Raw genomic sequence first — 9,094 nt, forward strand, 5'->3', positions numbered from 1 at the left:
CCTGAAATTGGTCTATTCAGCCCTGAGCACTGCACTGCTGATCAAGTCTCTCCCTGAGGCTGGAGGAGGGGTGAAGTTCCCCAGGGGTGCTCCCTTAAGCCAGGCAGGGTGGTCCTGTTTAGCCTAACCTCTTTGGGGCTCTCAGGTCAAAGGTTCTGGCAGTGCTGTGTGGGAAACGTGCATTGACGGTGGTTGTGGGAGGGGAGCTAGCCGCTCGACTTCCCCCATGCAACCCTGTAGTATGTTGGATGAATGACTGCTGGAGTTTTTTAGAAGGAACAGACTGAGACATTCATTGGTTGGTGCTATGGTTGGGGGTTTGGTCCTGGTCCAACTGGACTAGCATCAATGCTATTCACTAGCAAAAAATTGTTTGTGAAACTGGTAAACCAGCATGGCCTTTTTCAAGAAAATGGTTGACCAAGGAAGTCTTGCTGGTTAAAGGTTCTGTTTGCAATCTCCTTGGTTGAAATCCAAGGCCTTGAATGAGTAGGAAAAAGTTCAAGTCTAGCACCAATTTTCCTGTATAGCTCAAACAGTAGAGCTTTGCATTAGTGATGCCAAGGTCATGGGTTTGATTCCCAGACACTGCACCAATGCACACCTTGAATGCAATGTAAGTTATTTTGGACAAAAGTGTCTGCCCAATGCATAAATGTGAACTGTTCCCCAAAAAACTACCTGCATTGCTAATTACCTTTTTTTGTTGACCCTATGCATATACATCCTGCTTATTCACGGTGGCTTTCATTTGAAAAGTTGCAGACAGTTGTATGGGCCACCTTTGATCACAGATTCTTTCACAGTACAATTGGTGAGAAAAGCATGGAGGTCTTAATTAACTCTGGGCAGGTCCTCTGATGCTGGCAGGTGATGATTTTATAAGGTATGTTTTGTAACATGTACTTACAGCTGCCAAGAGGGCCCAATTTGAGGCTTGAACAATCGAAGGCCATGTCCCAAATGGCAGACTTCATGTTGACTTGTGGTTTCTGTACTGTGGACTCGTTGGCATTTGTCTGTAAAGTCCACCAGACGCTGGATGTCTTATTTTCCATTTTGTGATTCAAAATATGTGAGTAGACACATTTGTACACTCCAGTGGATTTCTACCCATTAGTTTTTGTGGAATCATGTCACATAGATATCATGTGTGGACTCAGGAGTTGGAGATGGGATTTGTGACTACATAGAGGTCTCAGGTCATCCATTGCCTTTCAAATGAAAGGGAACATTCTGATGCTTCGTCAGTCTTCTTGTTAATGAGTCATCATCTTACTGGTATCAAAGGAGTGTTGAGTGAAGTTGTTCCATATGCTTACAGTTTGGGGGATGTCAGAACACAATGTATCTGTGCTTTGAGTGTTGGCAGTCACCAATGTTGTTTTGTTTTGGGTTTGAGGAGCTAGAAGAACAGGTGACTAGACTCTTTGTTCTTGGGCTGTTAAAATTTTCAACACATGTTGTAGTACTCCTCTCCTGCCTTGGGCAAGAAGTTTATGAACTGAAAATGAAGGCACAGCAGATGTCCCAGGCCACCCTTGCTCTCCGTAGTTTGACTTGATCTGTTTATATCAAATAAATCTATTAAATTATTCATTGACAGGACTTAAGAATTTCAGTGCAGGTTTCAAGGAGTAAACATAACATGACAGAGATTTATTCTTTTGGTATTTGGGTGCAAGTAAAAAATACATTTTATTTTACATCGTCCTTGTTACATATATTACACGTACTTACTGTAGTTATATCCGTAAATTATGCATAATTACACGCAACTACCCCTAAACCAAATCATATTCCCAACCTAACCCTAGTAACTAGTATTAATTCAATTATTACTTAAATGTATAATTACACTGTAAGAAGGACATGTTTAAATAAAGTGTAACAACACAAATGTTTTTTGTGTGTGTGTGTGTGTGTGTGTGTGTGTGTGTGTGTGTGTGTGTGTGTGTGTGTGTGTGTGTTTCTGCTTTCAAATCCTCTGGAATGCTTTGGCCCATGGGTGTTCACTGTATTTGCATTACATAAAATTTGTTTATTATTTTCTGTGGTAATCAACAGCATGACATAGGTGCTATTGATTTGTATTGAACCTGAAAAGTTTCATTCCTTTTCCATATTCCCAGTTAAGCCCAGCCAACATTTTATGGTGGGGCCAAGGTATTGAACTTACATGGGTTTGTTCACGTTGTTCCATATTGGCATATATTTTATTATAAAACAGTTAAACAGACTAAACTTACAACTTGTGTACACATGGCTGAGTTACAGTTGGGGGGAGAAGAAAGAGTTGTATTCGACTCTGAAAGGATTTGCTTCACTTCCAAATATATTAAGACCTTAGACAAACAGATTACCGGGGAAAAACACACAGAGAAACAACAAAAGAGAGACAATGCATGGCACATGATGACACAGGAACACGTTTTTATTGCCTTGTTTTCAAGGAAAATGTATTGCTCCCTGTGCAAACAAGCTTCCATCACCTCCCACTTTGATCTCAATGATGGAAAAAAGCAGTTTGGCATAGGACTGAGTTTTCCAGTGCTGATATTGATTTTGTTGCTCACCTGGTGGTGGGGGGTGAAGAAGGCACATGGTAGGGAACATTGTGTACATGTGATCAATTGTCAATTGTTTAAATGGGTGAAGTCAAAGAAAGGATAGTTGTAAAAAATTGAGTTGATGGGTTTGGCTCTCATGCACATCTTCAGGATGTGGTGAGTTTCTATGAATGGAGGAGAATGAAACAGCAAATCTCAAGTAGAGAACACAGAACTTCCTCAAATCCACAGCTTGCTTTTGCATCTGATAATACCTTATGTAACTGCTTTATAGATTAAATTAACTAATTTAATAATTGACAATTCAGCTGAACTACACTATTTTCTTTTAGAGCTATACAGCCAAAAATGAACTCATCATTGAATAATTTCCCTGTTATCACTGTAAAGCTGCTTTGAAACAATAAAGCACTGTATAAATAAAGGTGACTTGACTTGACTTGACTAGCTGAAAACCAGGCTCACCTCATCTAGAAATGTTATATACAAGACATCTTTGGTGGTCCATCTTTGCCATGTTCCACACCAAAAAAAACTTGAAAAATATCCTAGGTGCTGTACTTTCCAAAATATCAAAGTTAGGAATCAGATTTATTACCGTTAAAAAAGCTTCTATGGCCTGAGGGATAAGCACCATCTGAGATGTATGCATTTAGACATTCCACTGGTAAGACTCAATCTGCTGTGGTCCAGACATGCTGGGGAGGCAAAACACATATAACATGATGTCAAACTCCATTCAAGTGGGTAGGATACACATGATACGCAACACAGAACATGTTGTGCTGAATACAACACACTCTAAAAAAAATCCAATTTTGGTTGTTTTTTGCCCAAGGGCTGCGTAAATATTGGACAGAACGGATGTTGGGCTAATTTTACCAGGGTGATTCATTTTTACTATAATACTAGCTTATTTCTTACTTCATACATGAATTAGTGTTTACAGATAACTTAAATCCTCTAAACTTTTGTAAATACTGCACACAACCACTGGTTTGGATTATAACTGAATTCCTTTATTTTCGATTATATTTTACAGTATATCATAATTTATAAAAAAAAAAATGATATATAGGCTATTCATATTGCCTGCATTTAAACTCGTTCATAAATATTAGAAGTAAAAATTAAACATTTAGAAGTAAGTCAAGTGTAATCGACCGGTCTCAGGTTCAGCTAAAAATATGACTAATAAAATTTAAAAATGAAAAAATGCATCGATCTCATGAGAAAACGTCACTATTTAATTTAATTTTGAGCTGAAAAATGTCCACAATGTGATTTGTAGGGAAATGTATAATTTTTTGGAAAACACACAAGCATGATGAAGGTCCAGCTCTAAACCTAATCGCCAGTGGGGTGTAGGCAGATCGTACGAAAATGTACAAATGAGATTGTACAAATTCATACGAATTAGGCAACAAACTCTACAAACTATCTATATTTTGGTCCCAAAATTGCAAACCCTTTTATCCAAAGAAACTTGTATTACATTTTATCAGCTCTTGCATTCCTTGGGAATCAAACCCATGACCTTGGTGCTGTTGCTCCACTGTTTAAGCTCGAGGAACAGGCATAGCTTTGGGACTTGAAAGTAAATTATTATATTTTTAAGGCTATTTTTTGCAAGACCACAGTTATAAGTCCAAAAGCTTTGAAAACTAATACCACCTTTGAATAAGCCATACAATTTTAGTTCTTTGCACAGTAATGTCAACTCTTAATATGAGCAATAGTAATTGCCTTAGCAAGCATCATTATTTTCTGTTAAATATTTAGTGGATAAGATCATAAAGCCATCTGTTGACACTCTTCATGGAGGACCACATGTCAGCAATGGAGTAATTCATTACACATTTCTTTGCATCATACTGCCTCTAGGGTCTCCATGAGGGTCCATCATGCTCTGCATGGGGTTATTAGACTTATTTTGTCCAGCTATTGTGTCTGTCGTGAATGTGTTACAGACAATAGGAGATACTATATCCAACTGCGTCAAACAGTCGGGGAACAACTGTGGATGTAGAAAGAAGAATTTGAGCTAGCATGTGTGCGCCATCCCAAAGCCTGTTCATTATTTTTCCTACTCTCCCCCTTCCATTAGCTTGTGCTGAGTCACTATTCATTGAAGTTGTGTAATTACAGTGCAGCATAATGGGCAACTGAGGCCATTTCTTTCATGCGAACGGACACTAATAGAGATGTTGCAGTGGGTCGGGTTAGCAGTTTAGAGGGTGTGGACATCCACACCTAGCTTAGCCAAGGAGGGTCAGGCGGCAACTCAATCCAGCTCGTGTTCCTAATGATAGGCCTTTGCTTTCCATTGTGTCCCTGTCATCGCTGAAGCCCTCAGGGTGGGAAAACTAATCTAATCCCAGGTTTTCAGGGCCTATAGCATTTAGCTTTATTAAATGAGGACTTTTGGATTAATTTGTTCAACAATGACGGGAAACTCAAAAGCACATCACAGGAGAGGGGGGAAATATTTCAACCAAAAAAGGGAGTTATGGCTAATTAAACAAATGGAAGGAAATGGAAGGATTCAAGGATTCATTATGCTCATTTTTGTTTTAGAGCACTTACGTGCCTAAGTGGAAGATTTTAAGGACAAAGTCAATATTAAGTGTTTTTAAAGAGTATGTTGTTAATGTGTCTCAGTAAACAATACGTAATACATATTTTTTCATACTATTTTAAGTTCATCGGACCAGCGGCACCATCACTATGACCAGCGATCACATCACTATGTAACACTATGCACTATAGAAACGTTCATAAAGCACTTACTAAGGCAACTGTACTTCAAAGGTGAAGCTCAGAAGACTCAATTGCTTCCAATGAAGTTTGGTGCTAGCATGTTGCTAAGCTAACTAGCCTATGCACTCTGATAACAATAAAAATACATTTAGACTGAAATCTTTTATTGACACTTTTCAGAAATATTCAAATATAGGCCTACGCTTATTAATAATGTGTATTTGTAATTTTATGCTGCCTCAAGTGTACCTAGGTGGGTAACAACACTATGTTAACAAAACAACTTAACAAAACAATTATATTGTGAACAATAAACCAAATTACTACATCTTAATTCAAAATGATCAAAATCACTTTATTTACAGTATAATGGTATCAAAACTAAATATGGTACATAAAGCAAACAGCATAAGTTAAGTAATTACTTATAACTTGCTAAATAATTCACTACAGACTGGCTTTCTGCTCACTGTTCTCTATACAGATTATAGATATAATATATTAAATTATCTATATTATAGATCAATGTTTCCAAAATGTTTCAACTTCCCAACCTCTTAGAATTCAGAGTTTCCCACATTCAGTCATTCATATGATCCAAACTCGCGATATTTCTGATTACACTTAATGCTCATCCGCCATCTTGGATTTTTTTAACTGAGTTTGTCACATTTCATACTGGGATTGGCTTATCAGCGAGTCAGCGATGACACATACAGTATGTGACTTGACTTTGCCAAAGGCATAGGAAGTATTATCTTTTGGAACAGCCTTTTTGATGTCCCTATAGTGCCTTAAAATGCTAGGTTGGTAGCTCAATATATTTGGGAACAAAGGTAATGTATTACAGATAACTAAAAGAAGAGGCAGTCCGTTAAAACACAGGTTAAAATGTAGGCCTACACGAGCAACACACACACAAATGCACAGAAAATAATAGGTCTTGCACAATGACACATCTGCAGTCACTATTATGTCTAATAACAGCAACACCACTGAGGCATAAACACACTAGTCATTGCCCAGAGGAGAAAAGAAGATAAAAAGGAAGATTAGGAAAGTGGGATAGGGAGGAACCACAAAGTAGACAATGTTCATGTGTCTTTGAATGGATAAGGGGATGTATAGAATAAATGCACAATCGGAGTGGTTAGGGAGGAGAAGAGGAACTACAAACACCACTCAGATTAAGAATAGAGAAACTGTACTGCAGGTGTGCTGCTGCACCTGGTATTATGTCATCAGTATTGTGTAGACTCAGGCCTCAGGACCTGTGTGAGACCTTTGTGACATAAAGCTTTCTTTCATCAGCCAGAACCTGAAGAGACATTCAGAAAGAGGTCAATGGTAGATTTTTGCTGCATTATAATGCAAGATACAGATGTGTAGATATTTGTCTAAAGTATGAAGTATAAATACAGGCATTGGAGAGGAAACTTTAATTTAATTTAATTTAATTTAATTTAATTTAATTTAATTTAATTTAATTTAATTTAATTTAATTTAATTTAATTTAATTTTTAATTTACAGTACCGGTCAAAAGTTTGGAAACATTACTATTTTTAATGTTTTTGAAAGACGTCTCTCATACCCATCAAGCATGCATTTAATATGCATATATGATATGGTGAAATAATATTACAATTTAGAATACTGGTTTTATATTTTAATATACTTTAAAATGTAATTTATTTCTGTGATCAAAGCTGAATTTTCAGCATCATTACTCCAGTCTTCAGTGTCACATGAACCTTCAGAAATCATTCTAATATGCTGATTTATTATCAATGTTGGATTGATAATAAAGATTTTTTGGAACCTGTGATACTTTTTTCAAGATTCATTGATGAATAAAAAGTTTTTAAAAAAGAACAGCATTTATTTTAAAAGTTTAACTCGATTTTTCTCAAAATTGACTTGGCTGACTCCATCGAGTTCAAACAGGTGTAGCTCAGTAATTTTTTGTCTGATTAAAACAAATTCATTCATAATTTTGAAGGTGTAGCCTAATAGAGAATGAACGATAACTCATTTTTGAAAATTTGCAGGCTCATCTCATGAGTCATGACTCATTTTGCCAGCATGGGTCACAAATAGAAAAAAATGAATTCTATGAGGGTTAATTTTAGGATTATGAGATAAAATATCATTACCTCAGTATAAAATCAACAGAAGTCAAAGGAAAGTCCCACCATGATAGAAACACAAACGTGTGTGCGTGTGGTGTGAACATGTGTGTAGGTGCAGGTGTGTAATGCCAGTGTGGATTAATGGACATCATTCCTCAAAGTCACTGACATCATTCTGACATCACTGAAGGCTATGCTGTTTTCATTTGTCCTGATTCATGCCGGGACAAGCTGCAGTGGAGATCCGTGAATGGTGTCTTAGCTGCAGAGTTTCACCCCAGGCAGAAATGACCCAGGTGCATACACTAACAAATATAAACTATATACATTACATCTAACAGTAGTTCCAAAAAGCATTAGCATAAACAAACGATGGTGGTCTAGAGCGGATTTTGAGCTTTTCCTGTATTTTCTGTCAAAAACACCCCCTCCAGTTCCCCCGTTAACCTTTAGGGAACGTGCAGTTCGCGAGCGTCTGTACACCATGTTGCGCACGTAGCTGTCAGAGCGGTTGAGCAATGTGTTGAGAGATGTCTAACATTAGATTCTACATTAGATTCACTGTCCATATGAAGACCTGCGGCAGATAATTAATGTTTGAAATGAAAGAAGTGCACTTTACAGCGAACAACACTGCACCCAGACGGGAATGTTAGTCCTGTTTTGCTGTCAGCGCTCGGTTTTGATAACTTTTGCAACACAATCTCTTTCTCGCATGAATTCCGAACATTTCCCAATGACATCATTCACGGATTCCTCAACATGTTGCATCTAGTCGACTTTTCACACCGCCAAAAGTTCATATTGCAGAAACTTGACAATTTTGATTATTGAGATTATGATTTGTGTTGTTTCCAGACACTAGCTTGTTATAGCTGACAATTTCCACTGTGCAATTAATATCTTGAAACCTTACTTAAGTGTATTGAAAAATGTTGAGACTTAAAAATGAAATTGCTTTAGCATAAATCAGCTGCCTTATAATTTGCAGTTGTTTTATGGTGTGCTCACGTTCCTCTGGGTATTGTTGACTTGTGGAGCCGTTGACAATGCAGGAGAGGACTGATAAGAGAAACGCACTGTCATCAGTCATATCCCTTCCTTTAGTCACTCTCTTCCTCTTCTTTTGTGTTCTCAAGTGTAGTTTGTTTTCAAAGCTTGTATGGCACAAAATACAATGGAAGAAAAAGCATTTCTGTCGTTTCCTTACCTTGGTCCAGGGTGTTTTAAAAATAAATATTCTGTCATCATCTCACCCTCATGTCGCTCCAAACAAAGCTATCATAGGGCTTCAATATCACACACATTATTGTTATGTGCAAATTAAAGGTACACTATGTAACTTTTGGCTCTCTAGCAGTTAAAAAAACAAAACTGCATGCACTTTGCAGAAGAACATTGTTTTGGTTGTGCTTCGGCTCTGCGTGACTGTGTGGGTGAATATGGTTATCCTACTGCTCATACAACTTTCACTACTAGACTAAAGAGATTTTAGACTTAATAGACATTAGTAGACACAGTACTTCCTTGAAAATAAATTCCAGCACAGCACTACAACAACCATAATGAAATGACCCTTCACAATAGATAATGCTTTATAATCAACTCTGTTAGAGAGCAACATATGGTAATTT

The 9,094-nt window shown here is 37.3% G+C and overlaps 1 long non-coding RNA gene across 1 annotated transcript; it reads right to left on the reverse strand.

Moving 5' to 3' along the window:
• Positions 1-2,286: 2,286 nt before the first annotated feature.
• LOC309507164 lies at positions 2,287-8,727 on the reverse strand. Its single transcript, XR_014209059.1, has 3 exons — positions 8,717-8,727; positions 3,169-3,268; positions 2,287-2,576 (listed from the first exon to the last, which is right to left on the reverse strand). It is a non-coding gene; the product is annotated as an uncharacterized lncRNA (long non-coding RNA).
• Between the last annotated feature and the right edge of the window lie 367 nt (positions 8,728-9,094).

The sequence above is a fragment of the Leuciscus leuciscus genome (genome assembly GCF_965113295.1).
Source record: "Leuciscus leuciscus genome assembly, chromosome: 9".
Classification (NCBI taxonomy): domain Eukaryota; kingdom Metazoa; phylum Chordata; class Actinopteri; order Cypriniformes; family Leuciscidae; genus Leuciscus; species Leuciscus leuciscus.